At 48.6% G+C, this 26,197-nt stretch overlaps 1 long non-coding RNA gene across 1 annotated transcript in view; it reads right to left on the bottom strand.

The window, feature by feature from the left end:
* Nucleotides 1-22,565, bottom strand: part of LOC144952656 (uncharacterized) — a 30,416-nt gene extending 7,851 nt beyond the window's left edge. Inside the window, exon 1 of the long non-coding RNA XR_013640666.1 lies at nucleotides 22,509-22,565. This is a non-coding gene — a long non-coding RNA (uncharacterized LOC144952656). The remainder of the gene's footprint in view (nucleotides 1-22,508) is intronic.
* Nucleotides 22,566-26,197: the final 3,632 nt, after the last annotated feature.

Below are 26,197 nucleotides of genomic sequence, written 5' to 3'. Positions count from 1 at the left end.
AACCTTCCTGTCCCTTTTTTACCTTTAGCCAATTCCTGTTCTTCCCCTCTAACGGAGTCTGTTTTCCAAATTCTCTTTCAAACCTTATACCTCCAATCCCTTTAAGAGTCTGTGTCCCGACCAATCACCGTGGAGGCCTCTTTCTTCCAATCGGAGAACGTTGTTTACTTTCAAATTGCCGTCCGGCTGCATATTGGCTTGGGGTCATTTTTCGGTCATTACATCTGTATGCATGATGAACTACTTTAACACTTTCGAAGCCAACCTTCCCATCTCCGCTCTAATGTGTAACCAAAGCCTACTCTAGAGTCCAATATTGGCACACACACAATGTAAAGAACGATCGTTCGATCGATTTCCATCACATCCACAGCGGACTAACCGTCGCAAGCCACCGGTGATCCGGGGACCCAACACGTTGAGAACCACTGGTCTAGCACAATAAGGAAAGGGTTTGTTTTCTTTCCCAACCGGCAGCCTAAAAAAAAAGACAACCACCACAGTAGTTCGAAGGTAAGAGGATTGTGTTGACAGAAGTATAAGAAAAATTAGGTAAAAAAACTAGTTTTCCAATGCACACACTTATTGGCACTCAAAAATAGAAAATAAATTCCTTTTACCCCAGAATGAATCCTTTTTGATGTGGTGAATAAAAGTGGGTAGTTTCATTTCGATACGTTTCATTTTCTTTATGCAAGCCACCAACTTTTAAATCAGCACATCAAATCTGATTGGCTCTGGGGCTCAGGATAATTTATTTTCTACTTATGAATGCAAATAAAAGGGTGTGCATTGAAAAAAGTTCTTCTTACCGAACTTATTTTAATGTTAATCTTGTAAAAATAATTTGTATAGGTACATATTAAAACATCTAATATATTTTAAATAGTGAAATAAAAAAAAAGCCAATGATGGGCGGAACCTGGACTGTTTTTTTAAATGAAATACTAGCATAAGTACCCGGCGTTGCCCGGGTGAAAAATATATTTCTTAATAACCTTACATATATACACACCCTCACCACTCACCACTCACCCTCACCATTCACCCTCACCACTCTCCCTCACCACTCTCCCTCACCACTCTCCCTCACCACTCTCCCTCACCACTCTCCCTCACCACTCTCCCTCACCACTCTCCCTCACCACTCTCCCTCACCACTCATCCTCACCAATCACACCCTCACCACTCACCCTCAACACTCACCCTCACCACTCACCACTCACCCTCACCATTCACCCTCACCACTCTCCCTCACCACTCTCCCTCACCACTCATCCTCACCAATCACACCCTCACCAATCACCACTCACCACTCACCCTCAACACTCACCCTCACCACTCACCCTCACCATTCACCCTCACCACTCTCCCTCACCAATCACTAATCACTACTCACAATCGCCACTCACAACCGCCCTCACCATTATATTTTTGCCCCAGTCAACGCCGGATATTTCCCATTCGTAGCAGTTTATATCAACTCTATAAGCAACTTATATTATACAGGAAGCGCGATCCTAAAGTAATTTACAACCTTCGATTAGTCCTTTGTGCGATTCAAAGAATCGATTCCTGGCATGTTGGGGGTTTACATTTTGAATGATAGAGTTTCATTGTTATTTTATTTTTTTATTTTTTCAGGAGTTTTTAATTACATTTTTGCCCCGGTCAACACCGGATATTTCCCGTTCGTAGCAGTTTATATCGACTTTAAGCAACTTATAGTAAACGGGAATCGTCCGAATCTAAAGGAATCTACAACCTTCGATTCCTTTGCGCGATTCAGAGAATCGATTCTTGGCGCGTCGGGTTTAAAAGTAATTACACAGTTGTTTTTTCATTGGTATGTAATGTTTGAAAGTTTTCATAAGATTTTAAATGTATTTTCCTCCCGGGCAACGCTGGGTATATCGAGTTTATACCACAAATGCGTGCGCATATTTTTAACGGGAATTAAAAATGGCGTCCACCCGGCAGCGAATGCGTCGCTACCCGTTGCCAGGGGCAACCGCCGTCCAATGAAAGTGCGTATGGTCCGGCGAAACACAGACACACACACAAACAGACAGACAGATTTGCGATTTTATATATATAGATTGAATTGTCACACGAGACGACGAGTCTGTATAAAATGTTAGCTAGTTAGGCTTCGTAGATTCGATGATATTAAAGCTTCAAAGATTTGAAAGAATATAAACAGACAATGCCAGTTGAATAAAAGTGGGTAAAAAAGAAGCGAGTGATACGATGCTGTATATACAGTAGTTCTCATCGATGATTTAAAAGCACTTTACAAGAATTCTACATGGTGCATTAGTTATTGGCTGGTGGGGAAAAAGGATAGGATTCGAGTGTTGGGGAGGAGAAGGGATGTTTAGGAAGGGTGATGATAGGGAAAGGGAGAGGGGTGAGGTTAGGAAGGGGAGGATGGTACTGGAGGGTAATGATAAGAAAAGGTAGCGCTGGCGTGGTTAGGTGGTTGGTTAAGGTTTTAAGAACGAGGATAGGAAGGGGTAGAGGGATAGAATATTTAAAAAGAGATGAGTCTTGAGGGAGGAACGGAAACATGGTTCGTGAAGTTGCCTTTTTGACGTGCAATGGTAATTTATTACAATGGAGGGGAGCCAGAAGGGAAGAGGAGCGGAGACGTGACTGGGCGTCGGGGAGGTGACGGTGTAGTAGAGCCGAACCCGGTTTAGCTAATCATGGGTTGAACACAGAGGCACGTTTTTCAACAACAAGAAAATGCAGCACCTTCCTTTTTTTTGCTTTGGCTTGCCGTTTTAAAAAAAAGATACCCCCCAAATATAAATAAATAATACACCAATCCACGATTGCATAGTCCTTCACAAGGGGATCGCCTTTCAAAAAAATGCTTCAAGTCACGGTGATACTTTCGGGTTTTAAGATTTAAAAGAGAGATAACTTTTTGCTTTGTTTGTTTAAAAAAGTTAATTCACCGCTTCTGCAGGGCAGCTGTAAGATGTCAAACATGCGGAAAAGTACACCGATGATATATATTTGTGTGTGCGTGCATGTGTGTGTGTATGTGTTCGTGTGTGTGTGTGTGAATGCATGTGTGTGTGTATGTATGTGTGCGTCGCTCAGACCCCCCCCGCCTCGCAGGATTGGAAGGATGCCCTGGTGGTCCCCCTCTTTAAGAAGGGGGACCGCACAGACTGTAACAACTACAGGGGCATCTCACTCCTCAGTGTGCAGGGAACAGGTGGCAGTAGGAGACTGTATAGAGAATCATTAAATCCACACAGATACACGTTGAGATTATTGTAAACAGGCAGCCTAGGGAGGACAGTGAAATGTACAAGTTGAGATAATTAAAGACCGGTGGCACAGTTAGGGTAGAGGGCACTGTCCAATTAAGCGCGGGGCTTGAGAGGATATATAAATCGTAGCGAGGCCTGCAGTCTGGGCGCTTGCCTGGGACCAGGAACTACAAAGGTAGAAGGCATCGGGGCTGACTGTTCGCTGCGATGTATCTACATATTTATTATGAAAATAAGAACTTAATAAATATATGTCTCAAAGGAGCTTATTTACTAATGTGTCATTAAACCCGCACCACCTGACACAGCCAATCAGTAAGGGGGAGGGGGGGGGTTTGTATCGCGTAAACACAAAACGTGATGATCAAGTTGACTATTTCAGCACTAACTGGTTGCTGTGTGTGTTGGAGAGTTAAACCGACAACATACATTTACACATTGGAGTTACCATGACATTTCAATTGGTGTGATTACAACAACAACGAGCAGCAACCAGTAGCCTCATGATGTGATTAGCCAGAATGGTGGACCGCTTCGGTCTTAAATAGATAAATGTGATGTCGTCAATTGTGAGACTATCAGGTTCAAAAGCTAGAGAGGGAGGGGGGTCTTAATTTTGTTTTATAAATGACAATGGACATATATTATTAGTTGCGTTATTCGTAATTAAAGATGAAGCACATTATGATTGTTGCGACACGTGCGATATGTAAGGTCCATGACTGTCGTATCATCTGTTTTGCAAGAAAATTATCTTGATAATTTCTTGTGTCATTGCATTTTCTTATCAAATCTGACAACGAAATTATACAGTCCCTGCCCTCCTATCAGGCAGCGGTCGTAATTTACGTACTTTTGGTTCTTTCGGTAAAGTAACGTAGGTATAAAACATTGATAGATCATGACGTTTCGATCGCAACACAAGCAATCGTTATCAGGTGAGACAAATACAGCAGGAGAACTGCTGAGGCAGCAGTTTTCCTGCTGTGCCCAGAGCGAGGTGATAATTATTATCCCAGGAACGTGAAAATATTTTTTCCCACCAGTTCTGTTATTTGTGGAACGCGGTTCTGCCCCAACGCGTACGGCGAGGTCTGCCCCGTATTTGTTCATTTTCGTGGTGGAGAGCGAAATTATTTCTGCTGATGTCACTCCTGGCTGAAGATTATCCACGAGGGAGTAAAACTCAAGAGAGTGTTTGGCCTACTCTTCCTATAGGTGTGTAGTGACATATAATCGGTCACTTAGCAGCATAGCGCTTGTTGCTGGAAGGAAAAGGAATCTGCAGTTACAACAGCCCTGACTGACAGCAGGTCACGTAATAAACCAGAGAGAGGGATGTATGGGAAAGGTTACAGAGGGGGCACGTGAGGGAAGCCGGGGAACCCGCTAGTAGGTTCCAGAAAAGGGGGCGTGGCCAAGGCGGAGCGAGGCCAGGCTGGGAGGATAAAAGGGGGCTCCGAGCCATTACACTCAGAAGGTACAAGCCTCCGGACCTTGCAGGCTATCTAATCTCCCTGCTCTCCCAGCGTCCTCTGGCTGGACCTAGGGGATCTCTCCCCGACCACTGGTTACTCTGAGCCCTAGCCCTGATAAGGGCTGGAGGGCTTGGTCCAGGGTCCTAGACGTTTTTGGCCGACTTGGGTCTTCGTGTAGCAGAACTCCTCCAGAGCTCTCAGCGCTCTGGCTTTATACCTGTTCGTGGCCGGGTTGTCCAATCCCCGGCCACCTTGTGGGACCCTCTGATTGGTCCTTCCCAATCTGGCGTTTGGATCCTACCTCACCCCATTTGACCTTGACCGTTCGATTGAGCGGGAAAACCTTGTTTACGATCTGCTCTCACAGTTTGCGAACAGCGAGTAGTTAACACCACTACATGTGCAAGACTCAACCTACTCAGACTCGCCTTCCCATAACTGAAAACTGAAACAAAATCCCATTCTCTTAACTTTTCATTTATTTTAGTTACTTCCACTTGTACCTTCGACTTAACCTTTCTCATGCCATTCGCTGCGCTCAGTTTTAAAATTACTTTGCTCAGTCTATTGGTCTCTGTGTGATGAGTCTATGGGACTATTCGAGATGAGCTTGTGGGTCTCTGTCTGGTGAGTCTGGGTTTTTGTGTGATAAGTCTGGGTCTGTGTGACGAGTCAGTTTGTATTTGTGTGTGTATATATGTGTAGGGGACTGTATAAGAGAAGGTTCTGGAAGGGCGAGTTGAGATGGTTGAAAACACGTGGCCGTAAGGCAACTGTCACACGTGTGATAATTAAGTGGGGGGGGGGGGCTCACTGTCTGATGGGGGTGCGGGCGAGTGGGTATGTAAAAGGGGGAGTGAGGTCCGCAGTCTCGGCGCTTGCTCGGGGACTAATCGACGATCGGTGGACGACATCGGTTCGACTATTCAAGATCAACATAGTGGAAACCACCGGGGCTGAAGATAGCCATGATCAGTGTAGCAGTGGTTATGATCAAACTGTAAATACGTTTGGAGAAATAAAGCCTCAACTACCCTGAAAATGGATGTCTGCAAGGAGCGTCTTTACATATATATAACGACTTGGACGATGAAGTAGTAAGAGCCAATTTTATTTGGACACTGCCACATAAAAGCACCCTAGGCTTCTTGATCGTCTTCCAGCTGGTATCTTCCTACGAACGTCTCCTTATAGATTCCTCAGCCCCCTTTCTCAAACCTTCCTGTCCTTTTTTTACCTTTAGCCAATTCCTGTTCTTCCCCTCTAACGGAGTCTGTTTTCCAAATTCTCTTTCAAACCTTATACCTCCAATCCCTTTAAGAGTCTGTGTCCCGACCAATCACCGTGGAGGCCTCTTTCTTCCAATCGGAGAACGTTGTTTACTTTCAAATTGCCGTCCGGCTGCATATTGGCTTGGGGTCATTTTTCGGTCATTACATCTGTATGCATGATGAACTACTTTAACACTTTCGAAGCCAACCTTCCCATCTCCGCTCTAATGTGTAACCAAAGCCTACTCTAGAGTCCAATATTGGCACACACACAATGTAAAGAACGATCGTTCGATCGATTTCCATCACATCCACAGCGGACTAACCGTCGCAAGCCACCGGTGATCCGGGGACCCAACACGTTGAGAACCACTGGTCTAGCACAATAAGGAAAGGGTTTGTTTTCTTTCCCAACCGGCAGCCTAAAAAAAAAGACAACCACCACAGTAGTTCGAAGGTAAGAGGATTGTGTTGACAGAAGTATAAGAAAAATTAGGTAAAAAAACTAGTTTTCCAATGCACACACTTATTGGCACTCAAAAATAGAAAATAAATTCCTTTTACCCCAGAATGAATCCTTTTTGATGTGGTGAATAAAAGTGGGTAGTTTCATTTCGATACGTTTCATTTTCTTTATGCAAGCCACCAACTTTTAAATCAGCACATCAAATCTGATTGGCTCTGGGGCTCAGGATAATTTATTTTCTACTTATGAATGCAAATAAAAGGGTGTGCATTGAAAAAAGTTCTTCTTACCGAACTTATTTTAATGTTAATCTTGTAAAAATAATTTGTATAGGTACATATTAAAACATCTAATATATTTTAAATAGTGAAATAAAAAAAAAGCCAATGATGGGCGGAACCTGGACTGTTTTTTTAAATGAAATACTAGCATAAGTACCCGGCGTTGCCCGGGTGAAAAATATATTTCTTAATAACCTTACATATATACACACCCTCACCACTCACCACTCACCCTCACCATTCACCCTCACCACTCTCCCTCACCACTCTCCCTCACCACTCTCCCTCACCACTCTCCCTCACCACTCTCCCTCACCACTCTCCCTCACCACTCTCCCTCACCACTCTCCCTCACCACTCATCCTCACCAATCACACCCTCACCACTCACCCTCAACACTCACCCTCACCACTCACCACTCACCCTCACCATTCACCCTCACCACTCTCCCTCACCACTCTCCCTCACCACTCATCCTCACCAATCACACCCTCACCAATCACCACTCACCACTCACCCTCAACACTCACCCTCACCACTCACCCTCACCATTCACCCTCACCACTCTCCCTCACCACTCACTAATCACTACTCACAATCGCCACTCACAACCGCCCTCACCATTATATTTTTGCCCCAGTCAACGCCGGATATTTCCCATTCGTAGCAGTTTATATCAACTCTATAAGCAACTTATATTATACAGGAAGCGCGATCCTAAAGTAATTTACAACCTTCGATTAGTCCTTTGTGCGATTCAAAGAATCGATTCCTGGCATGTTGGGGGTTTACATTTTGAATGATAGAGTTTCATTGTTATTTTATTTTTTTATTTTTTCAGGAGTTTTTAATTACATTTTTGCCCCGGTCAACGCCGGATATTTCCCGTTCGTAGCAGTTTATATCGACTTTAAGCAACTTATAGTAAACGGGAATCGTCCGAATCTAAAGGAATCTACAACCTTCGATTCCTTTGCGCGATTCAGAGAATCGATTCTTGGCGCGTCGGGTTTAAAAGTAATTACACAGTTGTTTTTTCATTGGTATGTAATGTTTGAAAGTTTTCATAAGATTTTAAATGTATTTTCCTCCCGGGCAACGCTGGGTATATCGAGTTTATACCACAAATGCGTGCGCATATTTTTAACGGGAATTAAAAATGGCGTCCACCCGGCAGCGAATGCGTCGCTACCCGTTGCCAGGGGCAACCGCCGTCCAATGAAAGTGCGTATGGTCCGGCGAAACACAGACACACACACAAACAGACAGACAGATTTGCGATTTTATATATATAGATTGAATTGTCACACGAGACGACGAGTCTGTATAAAATGTTAGCTAGTTAGGCTTCGTAGATTCGATGATATTAAAGCTTCAAAGATTTGAAAGAATATAAACAGACAATGCCAGTTGAATAAAAGTGGGTAAAAAAGAAGCGAGTGATACGATGCTGTATATACAGTAGTTCTCATCGATGATTTAAAAGCACTTTACAAGAATTCTACATGGTGCATTAGTTATTGGCTGGTGGGGAAAAAGGATAGGATTCGAGTGTTGGGGAGGAGAAGGGATGTTTAGGAAGGGTGATGATAGGGAAAGGGAGAGGGGTGAGGTTAGGAAGGGGAGGATGGTACTGGAGGGTAATGATAAGAAAAGGTAGCGCTGGCGTGGTTAGGAGGTTGGTTAAGGTTTTAAGAACGAGGATAGGAAGGGGTAGAGGGATAGAATATTTAAAAAGAGATGAGTCTTGAGGGAGGAACGGAAACATGGTTCGTGAAGTTGCCTTTTTGACGTGCAATGGTAATTTATTACAATGGAGGGGAGCCAGAAGGGAAGAGGAGCGGAGACGTGACTGGGCGTCGGGGAGGTGACGGTGTAGTAGAGCCGAACCCGGTTTAGCTAATCATGGGTTGAACACAGAGGCACGTTTTTCAACAACAAGAAAATGCAGCACCTTCCTTTTTTTTGCTTTGGCTTGCCGTTTTAAAAAAAAGATACCCCCCAAATATAAATAAATAATACACCAGTCCACGATTGCATAGTCCTTCACAAGGGGATCGCCTTTCAAAAAAATGCTTCAAGTCACGGTGATACTTTCGGGTTTTAAGATTTAAAAGAGAGATAACTTTTTGCTTTGTTTGTTTAAAAAAGTTAATTCACCGCTTCTGCAGGGCAGCTGTAAGATGTCAAACATGCGGAAAAGTACACCGATGATATATATTTGTGTGTGCGTGCATGTGTGTGTGTATGTGTTCGTGTGTGTGTGTGTGAATGCATGTGTGTGTGTATGTATGTGTGCGTCGCTCAGACCCCCCCCGCCTCGCAGGATTGGAAGGATGCCCTGGTGGTCCCCCTCTTTAAGAAGGGGGACCGCACAGACTGTAACAACTACAGGGGCATCTCACTCCTCAGTGTGCAGGGAACAGGTGGCAGTAGGAGACTGTATAGAGAATCATTAAATCCACACAGATACACGTTGAGATTATTGTAAACAGGCAGCCTAGGGAGGACAGTGAAATGTACAAGTTGAGATAATTAAAGACCGGTGGCACAGTTAGGGTAGAGGGCACTGTCCAATTAAGCGCGGGGCTTGAGAGGATATATAAATCGTAGCGAGGCCTGCAGTCTGGGCGCTTGCCTGGGACCAGGAACTACAAAGGTGGAAGGCATCGGGGCTGACTGTTCGCTGCGATGTATCTACATATTTATTATGAAAATAAGAACTTAATAAATATATGTCTCAAAGGAGCTTATTTACTAATGTGTCATTAAACCCGCACCACCTGACACAGCCAATCAGTAAGGGGGAGGGGGGGGGTTTGTATCGCGTAAACACAAAACGTGATGATCAAGTTGACTATTTCAGCACTAACTGGTTGCTGTGTGTGTTGGAGAGTTAAACCGACAACATACATTTACACATTGGAGTTACCATGACATTTCAATTGGTGTGATTACAACAACAACGAGCAGCAACCAGTAGCCTCATGATGTGATTAGCCAGAATGGTGGACCGCTTCGGTCTTAAATAGATAAATGTGATGTCGTCAATTGTGAGACTATCAGGTTCAAAAGCTAGAGAGGGAGGGGGGTCTTAATTTTGTTTTATAAATGACAATGGACATATATTATTAGTTGCGTTATTCGTAATTAAAGATGAAGCACATTATGATTGTTGCGACACGTGCGATATGTAAGGTCCATGACTGTCGTATCATCTGTTTTGCAAGAAAATTATCTTGATAATTTCTTGTGTCATTGCATTTTCTTATCAAATCTGACAACGAAATTATACAGTCCCTGCCCTCCTATCAGGCAGCGGTCGTAATTTACGTACTTTTGGTTCTTTCGGTAAAGTAACGTAGGTATAAAACATTGATAGATCATGACGTTTCGATCGCAACACAAGCAATCGTTATCAGGTGAGACAAATACAGCAGGAGAACTGCTGAGGCAGCAGTTTTCCTGCTGTGCCCAGAGCGAGGTGATAATTATTATCCCAGGAACGTGAAAATATTTTTTCCCACCAGTTCTGTTATTTGTGGAACGCGGTTCTGCCCCAACGCGTACGGCGAGGTCTGCCCCGTATTTGTTCATTTTCGTGGTGGAGAGCGAAATTATTTCTGCTGATGTCACTCCTGGCTGAAGATTATCCACGAGGGAGTAAAACTCAAGAGAGTGTTTGGCCTACTCTTCCTATAGGTGTGTAGTGACATATAATCGGTCACTTAGCAGCATAGCGCTTGTTGCTGGAAGGAAAAGGAATCTGCAGTTACAACAGCCCTGACTGACAGCAGGTCACGTAATAAACCAGAGAGAGGGATGTATGGGAAAGGTTACAGAGGGGGCACGTGAGGGAAGCCGGGGAACCCGCTAGTAGGTTCCAGAAAAGGGGGCGTGGCCAAGGCGGAGCGAGGCCAGGCTGGGAGAATAAAAGGGGGCTCCGAGCAGGAGCTTGGGGCTGTCGTGTGGAGTGGGATCCCGTCGTGTTGCTGGAGTCTTCGTTGCCGTCTACGTCTTCACCATCTCGGCATTGTCAGTCAGGCAGTCTGCCAGATTTCCTGACTGGGAGCTGTAGTTAAATTTCGATTTAAAGCTTTCGTGACTGCAGGGATTCATCTTCTTGGTTCTTTCGGTAAAGTCACGTAAAAGGGAACTAAAATAAAAAAAAACATATTAAAATCATTCTCACGACGTTTCGGCCTCCGCAGGGAATGGATTATTTGCTCCGCTGCAAGTCTCCGCCTCCACTCTCCCATTGACATATTTCGTTGCTTCCTCTTAGTACCTTTCACGTGACGGTCAATGGTATAGTGTATAGCAGATTGTATAATAATAAATAGTATAAAAGTGTAATGTTTAATATAATGTATAAGGTAATATATAGTATCGTAATTGTATAGTGAATATACAGCAGTGTGGTATACAGTAAGGTGGGTAGAATAATACATCGAGTAATATTACAATGTATAGTCTAAGGTATAGGGTGGTGTATAGTAATGCAGTATATAATTTAATGTTGGGTTTGTCTATGGCAGTATATAGTACGGGGTAGACCCGTGTGATGTAAGAGAAAAAAGTTTAGCTGGAGGCATATTGTATTTTTGCGACGTAGAATTGTAATGTATGACTTACTGTTAGTAGCTCAGCTTACTGGAGAGTATATTTAGTATATTGATGATACTGATGTAGTTTATATTTTAGTTTTTTACGTGGTGGTTTAGCTGCTGCAGCTCCTTACTATAAAAAAAAATTCCTTCCCTCTATTACTGCTAACCCTACCCCTCCCTTTGATGCTGCTAATCCTGCATACTGCATAATGCACGGGCATATTATGACTTTGAAACCCCCCCCCCCACCTCCTACGCATTCCGCAAGTAGTGACTAATCCCATATCTGCATTTTCCATAAATATGCTAAATTCCTCTTGATATGCAAATTCCTTTGTCAAGGCGCCCCTTCCCCCCTCCAACCCAGCTTAAATATACGTTGCCAAGCCTGGTGGTGCCCACCAGGCTTGGCAGCGTTCTTCACCTGAGGACGGCTGCTTGCGTTGTGGCCGAAACGTCGTGAGAATTATTTTATTATGTTTTATTTTTATTATTTTATTATTTCCCTTCTACGTGACTTTACCGACAGAACCAAGAAGATGAGCTGTTGTTACTTTGCGTGAACTGTTAAGGCTGTTAATAAACAGAGTGCCTCCTACTCTTAGTGTCTTTGACGCAGTCACTACAGGTGTACCCATACTTCACCCCTCTCCCCACTAACAAACACTACGTGCCAAATCAACAAACTGCGGTATATACGTTTATGCTGCTGACGGGATAAAGGTAGTGTGGTGGGGGGAGGTGGGGGGTGGATGCATGAAACTTAAACCAATATTTTCAACCCTGCCTGTGCCAGGAAAATTGAATCATGTATGTAAGTTGAACTTTTTTTGCATCGTGCATAAAAAACACGTGATAATTGGAGGTGCAGGTGAACGGACAACAAACTAAACACAACAACAATCATATTCTTTGATACTTTCGGTAATGTCACGTATATATAAAAAATAAAGTGCAGTGGTTAGCACACTGACCTCTAAACCCTGGTCACCTGAGTTCGATTCCCAGCCAGGGCTAACTGACTATTAAATAAAAAAATATTTTTGTCAGGTAAGGCCCACTGATGTATGGAACTTTTTGTCAAAAGCGACCTGGCTATCACAAATTATATCTAAAGATAGTGGCCTATCGTCACGGGGACATTTATAGTAGCCCAATACTCAAAATGCGTGATGTTGATTCCAAATGTGGAGGGGAAAACCGGAGGACCCGGAGAAAAATCCCCGTGACCAAGGGGAGAGAGACATGCAAACTCCAAATATGCAACAGGCATCAGGGTTGTGATCGAATCCACGACCTGTATACCAGGTGTGATAGTAAACATCTCACTAGCCACCGTGGCCGCCACGTGATGGAAAGTGTCGAGTCAGATTATATTTTGCACGCAGGCACGCACGTGAGAACTAGGAAGTTCACACAAACAGAATATATTACACTCCCTCCAGGCAAATACCACATTTCATCGTTACAGACAAGGCACGCTCCTGCCTAGTCCTCATGAATACAATGGCATAAACACCAATGGCAAAAAAGAGCACTCTCCCTCAATGGTATGTTCCCCTTATCAAACGATCAATCATTGTCAGCCAGCAGCAAGTCAACGCTGAACAAATGCCTCTCCAAATCGCACTCTAATCTATCCCTAGCTTATCTGGCAATGCGACAAACGCTCACCCAGCACCTGCCACGCATGGCGTGACTTCTGTGCTCCGTTTCCTTCAGTGGGGCCGTCCTCTTGGATGCATTTCTTTGGCCGCCACTCAACATCGTTGACCATAAACTATGTATGTGTATGTATGTGGAGAGCGGTGGCGCATTGGTTAGCTGTTATGTGAAACGAACCCGGCGACCAGAGTAGATGGCCAGCACCACATCCGGCTTCGTCTGTCTCTCCAGTGGCGACGTTTACTACACATTGGATCAGGTACTCATTTGAGGCTGAGTCGACCTTGGGGAGGCCGAGAGTCGGTTAATTTCGCCGCTGGTGTTGGTGACCGTTAGCGGGTATCGAACTCTGCCGGGTTGACAGCTACTGCTCTCCACACATAATCACACACACTCATTCACTCTCACACATTCACTCATTCTGATAAAACGGGAGAACGTACACGACTCTATAGACTGAAAGGCGTGCCAGTGGAGAATTGGAGTTAGACCCCTTCTTGCTGTAAGGCACAAGTAAGGAAGTTCAAGAAGTTTAACACATCGGCTTTCGCGACCAATATCATCCATAAGAGGTTTTTTGGGTTAGATCGCGTAAATATATAAATATGATGTTAAACCCGCCACCAACCGACACAGCCAACTAATAAGGTTTGGCACGTAAACAGAACGTGCCAATTCATCACCAGTACAGCACACCGGTGTGTTGGAGACACAAGCCACAACATTTACAATCTGAGTACGACGTTTCGCCAGTAATTCCAACTACCTTAATCAGTCGCCTAGCTTCATCAGTTGCACCATAGAAGAAGACTACTTGATGATGATGATGATGCAGGCAGTGATGAGAGGGAAACTGGGGTACTATTTGGGCACCATATGTAGAAAGATGGACAAGAACAGGGTAGTGGAAAGTGTGCTCAGAAAAATGGAAAGAACTGGATAAGGGGGGAAGACCTAACACATTGACTTGACAGTGACTATTTAGAGAATGGTGCCAGAAAGATGTGCCCACTAATTGAACAGTTGGGCACAAGACAAAGGAAAGTGGAAACAAATGAGTTTAAACCTACAGGGAAATCTGGCCATGGATCATGATGATGATGATTCTACAATGAGAGAGAATTAGAACGTAAAAAATATAGTCATTTTAAATATAAAAGCGGAGTTGTGGTTGTGAATTAGTTTCGGGAACTCATACACATCATAACCGGCCAGATGTTAGCTCGATCGCGTGGTATACAGGAGGTCGTGGGTTCGATCCCGACACCGACGCCTGTTGTGTATTTAAATTTTGCGCATCTCTCTCTCCCCGTGGTCGTGTTTATTTTTCTCCTGGTCCTCCAGTTATTTTCTCTCCAAATTTAAAAACGTCCGTTATAGAGTACGTTTTGCACAAAATAATCGTGAACGTAGTCCTGGGTTTAACTCTCCGACACAAAACAACCTGTTAGTGCTGAACTAGTAAACTAATTGTACAAGTTTTGTGTTACGTGATAAGCCTCTTCCTTGAGCTATCATTTGTGGCCAAGTTGCTTTTGAAAATGAGCTATATATCTCAGCAACAGCCAAATACTCTAAATGCCTGTTTTTTTTTAATGTCGAGGGGAAAATAACTGGAGGACCCTGAGAAAAATCCATGCGACCACGACGGAGACAGAGAGAGACACGGAAACTCCAAGAAACAGGCATCATCAGGGTCGGGATCGAACCAACGACCTCCTGTATACCAGGCGAGGTATGTAACATCTCCCTAGCCACCGTGGTCTCACATAGTTAACTAGTGTAGTTTAACAGGTAGGCTTTCACAACCAATATTATTCATAACTAGTAACTATTTGTCTTTTGTCAACGTGACACTTTTTTGCTGATTGGCCGTGTCGGGTGGTGGAGGGTTACGACACATTTATAAATAACGCGATTTAACTAGTGTAGTCTGCGCTCGTATTAATGTAGAAATAGCACAACCACACAAACTCTCTCCTGTGTAGTAATTACTCAGGAGGCTTGACGACGGGATCGGAGGCACACTTATTTATTAACACAACTTGTATACAGTTAGCGAGTATACACAGGACCTAAGGGGTAACGTCCCCTTACTCGGCTAACAGGGAGACACAACATCTAAGCCCCGCTAACCTAAGCCCAAGTCCTCCACTAGGGAGCTAGGGGAGGCTACCTGTCCCAGCCCTGGTCAAGCTGGGATCCGACCCCCTGAGTTCCCAGACCTGCTCGTCAGTCTGGGCTCTCGGGGCCACGCCACCGGCTTGCCCTGGTCGGCCCTTATAAGGACAGCGAGCCAGGGGAGCTCCGGGGCCTATTCTAGCTGGTCTTCCGTCTTCGCTGGTTAAAGCTGATACCTCGACCTCGAGCCCTCCGGCTCACCCCCTCTTATAGTCCGCGGCCCCCCCGGGAGGGGCCCGTGGGGGATGCAGGTGCGGACGTCGGTGTGGCCACCTCCTATGTGTACGGCCCTAACCACGCCCCTTGTGTTTGTTTGCCATCCGCTCCCATACACAATTACACCTCTACATCACCCCCCCCTGTACAGCTCGCAGCCGTCCCCGGCTGCAACAAAACCAGAATAAAGGTGCATGCCTCCCCAAAACCGTGTGTGCCTCGCGTAAATTTAACAAGAACGATAACAGTCATAACAACAACAACAACAACAGGAACAGGTAGAAGAAGAAAGAGAAAAAAATAACCCGGCGCACCCTCCCGAATAAATACCCCATTCCGCAAACCCAACATATATACACGCGCTCCGGATGTCCCTCCCCCACTGTCCGCAAGGGCCCCCCAACGGCCGACCTCACAATAGTCTGCGCGTTTTGGCGCGCGTTCTCGCGGCGGGCCCGTCACAAGGGCTCGACCCGGCACGCTCAGTGGTGGTTGGTGACTGTCCGGGTGCAAGAGAGTCTGGCGTCGCTGCCGAGTGACCCCCGACCCCTCCGGGAGGGGTTGGCGGGCGTGGACCCGTCACTCCTGTTGCCTCTGGAGATGGAACAGTTGACGTCATGTTAGGCGAGAGCAGCGACGTCGGGGAGTCGGCGGACCCCTCACACGTTTGGCCATGCGTGTGTGTGTGTGAACCACGGGCCGGCGCAATGAACGGTTTCAACCTTGAGGGGTGCACGTACCACCGACGCCTCCCCCATTTGACGCGAACACATTGCGGCCGTAAGACCTGTACGACCTCCACTGGCCCCCGCCACGGCCGTACCAACTTTGACGAGGTTGCCAGTGGCACCTGGGGACAGTGCAACCATGCCCTGTCCCCTGGTTTCCATTTGAACACATGTACCCGCCCCAGCCGAAGCCTCTCGTTCGCCTTCTGGCGGAGTTCAGAATTTTGCACGGCCGCTTCCCGCGCCTCAGACAATTTGCTGATGTTAAATTTAACGTGTTCGGACAAGGTAGACTTCGCCTGAGGCGCCGAGAGCTTCAGCTGGGTCGTCACAGGGGGGTTAGCCTCGCGGCCATACATTAAAAAGAAAGGGGAAAATCCGGTGGCCGCATGGGGAGCCATCCTGTAGGCCTGCAACACACCGGCTATGCGAAGGTCCCAATCTGTCTGGGATTCGGACACCTGTTGGGACAGCATAGACGTGATGGTCCGATGTAGCCGTTCCACCATCCCGTCAGTTTGAGGGTGATACGGGGAGGTCCGAATTTTTTCCGTACCCAAGAGGTCGCACACCTCGCGGAGGAGTTTTCCCGAAAAATTCTTACCCTGGTCAGTAAGCAGCCGTTCCGGAGCACCTTTGTCGAGGACATAGCCCTGGACAAAGGCCTCCGCGATGGCTGCTGCCGACTGGTTGGCCAGGGGCCAGGCCATAGGCCATCTCGTGAAGTATTCGACCCCTGTCAATAAATACCTATTCCCCCTGGGTGTAGCGGGAAATGGGCCGAGTATGTCTAGCGCAACGAGCTCGTTAACCCGGGAAACCTTTATGGACTGCAGCGGAGGGTTGGACCCCCTAGCTGGTGGCTTTCGCTGCGCGCATTGCGTGCACGACCCCAGTAGATCCCCCACGTCCTTTGCCATGCCCGGCCAGAAGAAATCGAGCTGGAGCGTGGCAAAGGTCTTGTGAACCCCCAAGTGCAGAAGCCGCTCATGAACAGCCCATACCACCTTACCCCTCAATGCTGCAGGCACCACGAGCTGCTGGCGGCGGGTTTTTCCGTCCCAGTGCATTAAAAGACCCTGGAACAACCCCCACGAGTCAATGTTCGCCACCCCCTGCCCAACCCCCCCTGCGCGACGGCGCAGAGCGAGGAGGGAGGTGTCCTCCATTTGGAGGCGTCCCCATTCCGCGACCGACAACCCCAGCAACGAATCCCTCCCTTCTTGCTCGATAGGACCCGAAGCCAAAGGCGCATCGGCGGCGGCCACGAGGACCGAATCGGTGGTGACGTTCGGGGGCCTACAACGCCCCGAACCCAGGAGGCAAGCGCACTCCGAAGTGGGTGGCAACCGTGACAGGGCGTCAGCGTTCGTGTGGCGGACGCCCTTACGATATGTGGTGACAAAGTCGTAGTCCTGGAGAATCTCCAACCATCGAGACAACTGGCCCGATGGTTGTTGAACCCGCAGAGCGTACTGTAGGGCCGCATGATCTGTACGGACGGTGAAACGCCGACCGTACAGATATGGGCGGTACTGCTGAACGAAATAAACAATTGCCAATAATTCCCGACGGGTAACGCAGTACCGTTGTTCCGCTGGAGACAGTACCCGACTACCGTAAGCCACCACATGCTCTACGCCCCCAATGAGTTGGGACAGCACGCCCCCGATGCCCGTGTTACTTGCATCTGTATCGAGCAAGAAGGGTTGTGAGAAGTCGGGGTAATTCAACGGCGGAGCCCCCACCAGGGCATTCCGGAGGGCGTGAAAAGCAGCCTCCTCCTCCAGCCCCCAATGAAACCTGACTCCCTTGGACGTCAAGGCATGCAATGGTTTCGCGATCGTAGCGAAGTCAGCCACAAACCGTCGATAGTACGACGCGAACCCAATGAAACTCCTGACCTCTCCCACCGAGGTGGGAGTCGGCCAGGAGCTGACGCATTCCGTTTTGGCGGGATCAGTGGATATCCCCGAGCGCCCAACAATGTGACCCAAATACCGCACCGATTCGCGGAGCAAATGGCACTTCTGCGGTTTAAATTTTAAATTGGCAGCCCGCATTTTGAGAAAAACAGCACGCAGCCTCTGGAGGTGTTCCTCGAAGGATTTGCTAAAGACGATGACATCGTCCAAGTAAATTAAACACGAATCCCATTGTAAGCCTGCCAAGACCAGTTCCATTAACCGCTGAAAAGTTGCCGGCGCAGAATGTAAGCCCATCGGCAAGCGGTTAAATTGGAAGAGACCTTGCGGTGTCCGAAAAGCAGTTTTAGGTTTTGATTCGTCATCCAGAGGAAGCTGCCAGAATCCAGATAGTAAATCGAGGGTGGAAAAGAATCGCGCCCCCGCCAAGGCATCGAGCGACTCATCCATTCGAGGAAGCGGGTACGCATCTGCCACAGAAATTTTGTTCAATCGCCGAAAGTCGACACAAAACCGCAGTGAGCCGTCGTGTTTTTTCACCAAAACGATCGGTGCGCCCCACGGGCTGTTGGAAGGGGAAATGATATCGGCGGCAAGCATGTCATCAACAGCCGATTTGACATGATCCTTTTCGGCGGGACTGAGCCGAAAGGGATTTTGGCGGATTGGCGCGCTGTCACCCGTGTCAATATGGTGTCGCAGCAATTTAGTACAACCAATATCAAATTTGTGTTTACTAAAAACGTCGGCAAATTCTTTCAGGAGAACTCGCAGCTGCGCACGCTGCGTGTCGGACAGATCCACAGATCCCGCGCAAAGTGCATCCAGCCATCCGTCATCACAGTCCGAATGCGGTCGCGACGGAGGATCGGTGGTTACCTGACCCACGAGTGGTTCCTCATAGGGCGCCGGCGTTGCGTGTGCAAGCACGGTCCCTTGAGGAACCACGGCCGTTCGCGATCCTACATTAAGGACTGCAATGAAGGGGTCCCCATCCCCTTTCACCATGGTCTGAGCCGCTAGCAAATCGGGTCCATTGACCCCGGCCCGAGATGGTCCCAACAAGACCCCCCGATCCGCAACCCCTTTAGCAAACGGCCGACGCAACCTAAGAGGGACGAGCATCTGAGCCCCCGGGGGTACGCGCACAGTTTTTGTCACGAGCGCCTGCACGGTGGCAAACGCCCGACGCTCCGTGGTGGGGGAAGACAAAAATGTAACACGTCGGCCCGATGGGAGCTCGATGCACCCCTGGTCAATCAAGATACGGATGGGCATTTTGGCCAAGAAATCCGTCCCCAACAGGCACGGAACCGCGAGTGAGGAGGAAACCAAAACAGGCCCGGATAATTTAATGTCTCCAATGCAAACTTTGGCGCGGATTTGCCCAATAATGCCCAGCGAGCCCCCGTTAGCAGCATAGCATGGCACGTCAACAGGGAGCAAGGGACGACTTTGAATGGGAAGGATGTTATAAATCAAATCAGATATAATGGTCGCCGATGCCCCTGTGTCAATTAAAATCCGCACCTCTACCCCATCAATATGACCGACCACAACCGATGATCCCGCCGACGCAGCAACGACACGATGGGCGAGCTCCGACCACTGACCCGGTTGGAGCGCTCGCCGCATTTCAGAACAATCGCGCGCGATGGGCGGCGATTTTCGAACCCTGTTCAGTTGAGCGCGTGAGTGTGTGTCGGATGTGTGCATGGGCCAAACGTGTGAGGTGCCACGACTCGCCGTATTTCTCTGCTGGAGCTTGGGTGGAGACGGCGTGGCGTCCTGACGAGGTGTCGCTCCGCGCTGACGGGGAGCCCGGCATCCTGACGCAACGTGGCCTTGCAGGCCACAGTTGTAGCAGCGTGTGAGCGCCCCAGATGGCCTGGGCTGCTCCTGGCGGCTCGGTCCATTCCGAGCCTGCGGTGCCGCCGATCTCCATTCCCCCCGCCGCTCCACCCCGCAGACCTCCTCTGATGGGAGGGCGGTGGCCGCCATGGCATGGCCGGCCACCCCCTTGGCAGCCTTGCGACGCAGGGACCGCAAGCCCCCGTGGATGTGGCGCGCGACCAGCAGGGACGACATCTCTCCGTCGTCTTGAGCCAAGACGGCGATGTCCAGCTCATCGGCGAGTAGCAGCAGCTTTTCAGCCACCATGGCGTCCACTCCCTCCTCGTCCATCCGCGGGAAAGCTGCCTTTGCCAGGGCCAGGAGAGCCGTTCGGAAGGCCAGGGGCGATTCGTTGGCGCCCCGATGCCGATCGTGGAACAGCTGCCTGCAGTCCGAAGGCGGCCCATAGACGGTTGACAGCAGCTGCAGCGCCAGGTGCAGCGTGGCGCGCTTCTCCTTAGGCGCCGAGGTGAGGGTAGCCAGGGCGTCGTCGTCCAGCATCGCCGGCAGCGCGCATAGTGCCTCGGCGTCCGTCCAGTTCGCCATCTCTTGATGAGCGATGAACCGCCTTTTGAAGCCGCCCCAATCTCCAGCCGCTCCCACGAACTCCTTGAGAGGCGGCAGTCGCTGTTGTAAGGCGACGTCCGTGGCTGCGGATCTCGCTCCCTCGTTCCCAGCCGACGTTACAGTGTGGGCGGGCTGTGAGCATGGCATCGCCGGTCGCTCCGTTGTTGACGCGCTGGCCGGCGTTGATGATGTCACGGCTCGTGCTTGGCCCTCAGCAGTCACCTGACGCAGGCCGGCCCCGCCCTCTGCTCGCACTGTAGTGATGGCGGGAAATTTAACCGCGAGCCGCGTCGGGGTGGCGGGAAATGCCGGCGTGCGTCGGCTGCTGCCGTCTTCCCGCGCAGCCCCTCCAGCTCCCAGCCGCGTGATCTCCTCCAACACGGCGGCCGCGGCGTAGAGCAGCTCCGCCAGGTGGGAGTGAGCCAGCCGAAGTCCCTCGGCCGACGCATCCCCCGCCTCCTGTCGTAGCGGCGCGGGTGTACTCGGCCCCGGCTGCTCCGATCCGACCTCGGCCATCTCTGGTGGTGATTCGGCCGCGGTGTCCTCCCTCTCCGACTCCCTGGTACGTGTCGTCCCTCGTGTGTCCATCTTTGGACGTTTTACTTCTGACACCAGATGTAGTAATTACTCAGGAGGCTTGACGACGGGATCGGAGGCACACTTATTTATTAACACAACTTGTATACAGTTAGCGAGTATACACAGGACCTAAGGGGTAACGTCCCCTTACTCGGCTAACAGGGAGACACAACATCTAAGCCCCGCTAACCTAAGCCCAAGTCCTCCACTAGGGAGCTAGGGGAGGCTACCTGTCCCAGCCCTGGTCAAGCTGGGATCCGACCCCCTGAGTTCCCAGACCTGCTCGTCAGTCTGGGCTCTCGGGGCCACGCCACCGGCTTGCCCTGGTCGGCCCTTATAAGGACAGCGAGCCAGGGGAGCTCCGGGGCCTATTCTAGCTGGTCTTCCGTCTTCGCTGGTTAAAGCTGATACCTCGACCTCGAGCCCTCCGGCTCACCCCCTCTTATAGTCCGCGGCCCCCCCGGGAGGGGCCCGTGGGGGATGCAGGTGCGGACGTCGGTGTGGCCACCTCCTATGTGTACGGCCCTAACCACGCCCCTTGTGTTTGTTTGCCATCCGCTCCCATACACAATTACACCTCTACACCTGTAAGCTCTCCTGTGGCTAAGCATCAACTTTGCCGCTCAGCTCCTGGACATATTTTGCTGCCATGCACAGGGATAAACATCTTTCCCACGCAGTCGCTAAACGCCGTGCAAACTTACGACAAATATTCAACGGAGGTATTAGGAAGAAAGAAAAATCCATCGTAAGTCAATCGAAGCGATTTCCTGGCTGATATGCAGGATCAGAGGTATCGTACTTTTTCCACAAAATAAGCGTGAACGTAGTCGTGGGTTTAACTCTCCGACACAAAACAACCGGTTCGTGCTGAACTAGTAAACTAATTGTTCACGTTTTGTGTTACGTGACATAAGCCCCTTACTGATATTGGCTGTGTCAGGTGATGGTGGCTGATTTAAAGCTACATTAATATTTTTAAGCGATCTAACCTGAAATAAAATCCTTTATTACCGAAAATACTGAGGTTTTGTGACTACCATTACTTCATATTTTTACTAACTTTTATATTTCTCAACAACAACCAAAATATGCAACAATCAACTCCCCTACATAAGATGGCTATCATCTGTTAAAGTAACTATTTGTATTTTTTCTTGGAGCAATCGACAGAAACGATAGCATTGTTCAGAAAAAAATTAACGTGGCAGGTATCCCTCCTGGCAAAAAAACTAAAAAAGTCTGCCTACTTAAGTCACAAAGTGCCTTGGCGTGCCTTCATCTGGATGCAGGAGCGACAGTGCCCAATTACGATTTAGTGATACGCAACGGATATCGCAACAGCGCGGTGTTGCACTTACCGACTTTGAAAATTGTTGAGAAAGGAGCTGAAAATCTCCGACCAGGCGTGAATCTCGATCTTTAAACGAAGTCAGCGGACACACACGGTGGATCTGTGTGCGCATATATATAGGAGTTAAGGGGCCATCCATATAGCACGTACGCACAAATCTGTCAACACTTGACCCCTACCCCTCTCCATTTACGCACGCGTACTTTTTACACCCCCCCCCCCACCTACGTACGATTGACGCACCCTCCACCCCGACTCCTATAGAACTGCCGATATTTAATCCACGCAGAAACGATCAATGATTAATCATATTAATGTGTTTAAGCAAACAGATAGTTTCCTTGTCTCTCTCTCTGCAGTCGTGTGGATTTTCCTCCGTGTCATTGGGTTTTCCCCTCTACATTTAGAAACACGCTTTTCGAGTATCTGGCTGCTGCTATACATTTCCACGTGGTGATAAGCCACTTCGCTGAGCTGCAGCCATCTGTGATAGATTTCGATTTAAAGCTTTCGTGACTGCAGGGATTCATCTTCTTGGTCTGTCTCCCCGACAGACTGGTCTTCACCTGAGGACGGCTGCTTGCGTTGTGGCCGAAACGACGTGAGAATTATTTTATTATGTTTTATTTTTATTATTTTATTACTTACCTTCTACGAGACTTTACCGAAAGAACCAAGAAGATGCATCTGTGATAGCTATGTCGCTTCTGAAAAACAGCTATATAGCTCAGTGTCCTTTACACCTGGTACAATAACAAAGTTAGTATTGTTCACCCCACACCAAGAAGCGAGACTTGCCCCCATGGTGTACGCGGAATGATCAGTCACTCGGCATGTCTGTATCGACGTTGATGGAAGTTTTCCAGTTGAAGGGTTTGGGCAGTTTCAGCCTCAGTAATTTCTGCTATTATAGGACCACAACAGTGGGGAAAAAGCCAACGAATTGGCTGCATCAGCTTCCAGTTATCGAAAGGAGTGCATGCCAATGCTGTGCTCATTTTACACACAAAGCACTTTCCACAAGTGAGTCACGATAACTTGCTGCTGATCTCGTCAAGGTGCATAAACTATCATCACGCGAACTATGCTCATCCTCGCAGCAGCAGTGGCTTTTGGCTAACCACTGAACAAAGAGGGTCAACGCTTTGTGTGGCGTTTTCAGGTGCGCTTCAGCAGTCGTCTGGAACGCTCTTCCTTCCGATATTAGGAAGTCACGGGAGCTATGTATTTCAAATCTAGTTTGAAAACTAATTCGATTTTTTAGTTTAGTTCATTGTCCTTGGCCCGCACCTCCGATTAGCACTGTTGGATACGTACGGTGCGAAAGAAGTTCAACATACATAACATGAATACATGCAGGTGACTAATTAATAATGGAATCCGGTTTCCATATTCCAAGACTAATTTCAAAATTAATTTCAAGTGTTAAAAAGGGATGATGTTAAAATAAATGTTTTCATTGCAAGCTTAGATTTGGACGAGATATTTGAGTAAAGTGACTCAGTGCTTGAGGGTATGTTTCAAATGTGAAGAATGCGGAAAAGTACAAAGGTGTGCTGGATATCTGTGGGGATCTGGCCATTGCATGCAAATTCAGGATTTTGGCTGCGAGATTTCCTGGAGAGATTTAGGGCACTGCCCTCTAAACCCCAGTCACCTGAGTTCGATTCCCAGCCGGGACTAATATGTTATTAAAAAAACTTCAATTCCTATTAGGCTCGGAGTTATACGTGAGATAAGCCATGATTCATTCACACTGTTTCTAAATATAAAGGGGAAAAACCGGAGGACCCAGAGGAATATCCACGCTACTTCTGGGAGAGAGACATGCAAACTCTAAATATACCAGACAAGGTAGTTAACATCTCCTAGCCACCGTGGCACCCAGGACTTTGGCAGGGCTTTTTTGTCATCTTGGTATTATGACACCTGAAATATCCATTCTAGCAAATTGCAAACATCAGTTGAAATTCGATCGTCTACAGAGGTCGCAATCGGGTACTCGATACCCGTACCCTACACGATACCCGGCTACCCGTACCCGGTCGGGTAGGGTACGGGTACGGGTAGGGAACGGGTACCCGTACCCGGCCGAGTACGGGTAAGGAATCAAAACTCGTTTGCGACCTCTGATCGTCTAGCACGACGGTTGAAGCAATGGAATGTTTAGTTTCTTTAATCCCTCCAACTCTGTCCTCCCAGCAGTATAAATGGGTATTCCAGAGTTCGTCGATCAGAGGGTGAGTGCTTCCAGTTCCACCAATACGTCTGGCCACTATAATAACAGAAGGGCAGTTTACATATATTAAATATATATTGTACCGAGCTGCTTTGCTCACACATCTACCCCTCCTTGCTTGTGTAATAAACGACTGGACCACGATGTCTGGCTCAGTGTCCTTTATTATTCGGTTCGTGCTGTACACCCACACGGCTGTCTTTACTCTGTAGCTTCTCCACGGTGCTGACTCCAATGTCGGCCCGATCCACAACAGCAGCTCCGCTGCTGTTTCTCCCACACCCTGGCAGCCACACCGCTGCCTCTAACAAGCAGCCCCCTCTCTCTCTCTCTCTCTCCGCAGCTCCTCCTGGCAGCCACACCGCTGCCTCTAACACGCAGCCCTCCTGGCTGTCTCCTCCCCAGCTGCACACCACTCCGCAGCTTCCTCTTATCTTCGGGGTTGGCTCCCGATGGCCGTCGGCGCCCCCCCCCTCCACACTTGCCCGCGTGGCCTCACTCTTTTCCGCTCACACCCCGACTACCTTCCCCTTCCGGTTTACCCGCTTAAAGCCCCGAACCTTACCCCCACGTCACATGACTCCACCCCCCGTGACGTCACCTCCGGAAGGTCGCTTACGCCCGCATTACACCACCCTCCCCCGTAGAAAAATCCCAGCCGACCTCGGCTGACCAATAGCAAATCGTAATGCGGCGAACCGAGCTTCCCCCCCTAAAGGACACTAAGCATATAATGTAACAGCAAGAACAACAACAACGCAATCAACATCAACGATCGTACAAAAGCATGCAATAAATACAACTGTAAGAAAAAAATAACAAGACAGCAACAATCAACGAAACGTAAGCGATTTGGAACGTGTGCGGGTCGCCGGCCCGTCCCGGACGGTCGGCGGCCCACTCGCAGAACGGGAACGCGATGAAAGTCGAGGAACGACAGGGGGTAATCCCCCTGTCGCAGCTGGAAGTCCACCGCCGTCCCGTGTCTCTAAAGAGTTAGTCTTGGGCTTGTCCTGTGACCGTGCCCGTAGCTGGGTCGGAAGGGCTGCAGGGCTCGAAGGTCCCGCAGACCTGGCAGGCGTCCTCCGAGCAGGGCCCCTCGTCCCCCGCAATGTCACGGCCGGCCTGTCTGGAACAGGTACGACAGGCGCTCTAGCGAGATCAATGGACGCAGGCAGGGGAGAGTCAGCAGCAACAGACCCCGGCAAGGCAATATTGGGGGATGACGCATCATGTAAGGGAGCAACATATGGTTTCAAGCGCGACGTATGCACAACCCAGCGACGAGACCCAATCTGGACGCGTGCTGTCTGTGGGTTGGGAACCGCAATGAGGCGTACGGGACCATGCCAGGGTTTGTGCAATTTCGGCGAGGTCCCCGGACGTACCTGTGGACAATGAAGCCAGGCTAGGTCCCCAACCTTCCAAGGGCACTCCCCCTCAGACCGTCGCGCATA

The sequence above is a fragment of the Lampetra fluviatilis genome, chromosome 69, assembly GCF_964198595.1.
Source record: "Lampetra fluviatilis chromosome 69, kcLamFluv1.1, whole genome shotgun sequence".
Classification (NCBI taxonomy): Eukaryota; Metazoa; Chordata; class Hyperoartia; order Petromyzontiformes; family Petromyzontidae; genus Lampetra; species Lampetra fluviatilis.
This window is presented reverse-complemented; position numbering and strand designations above follow the sequence as displayed.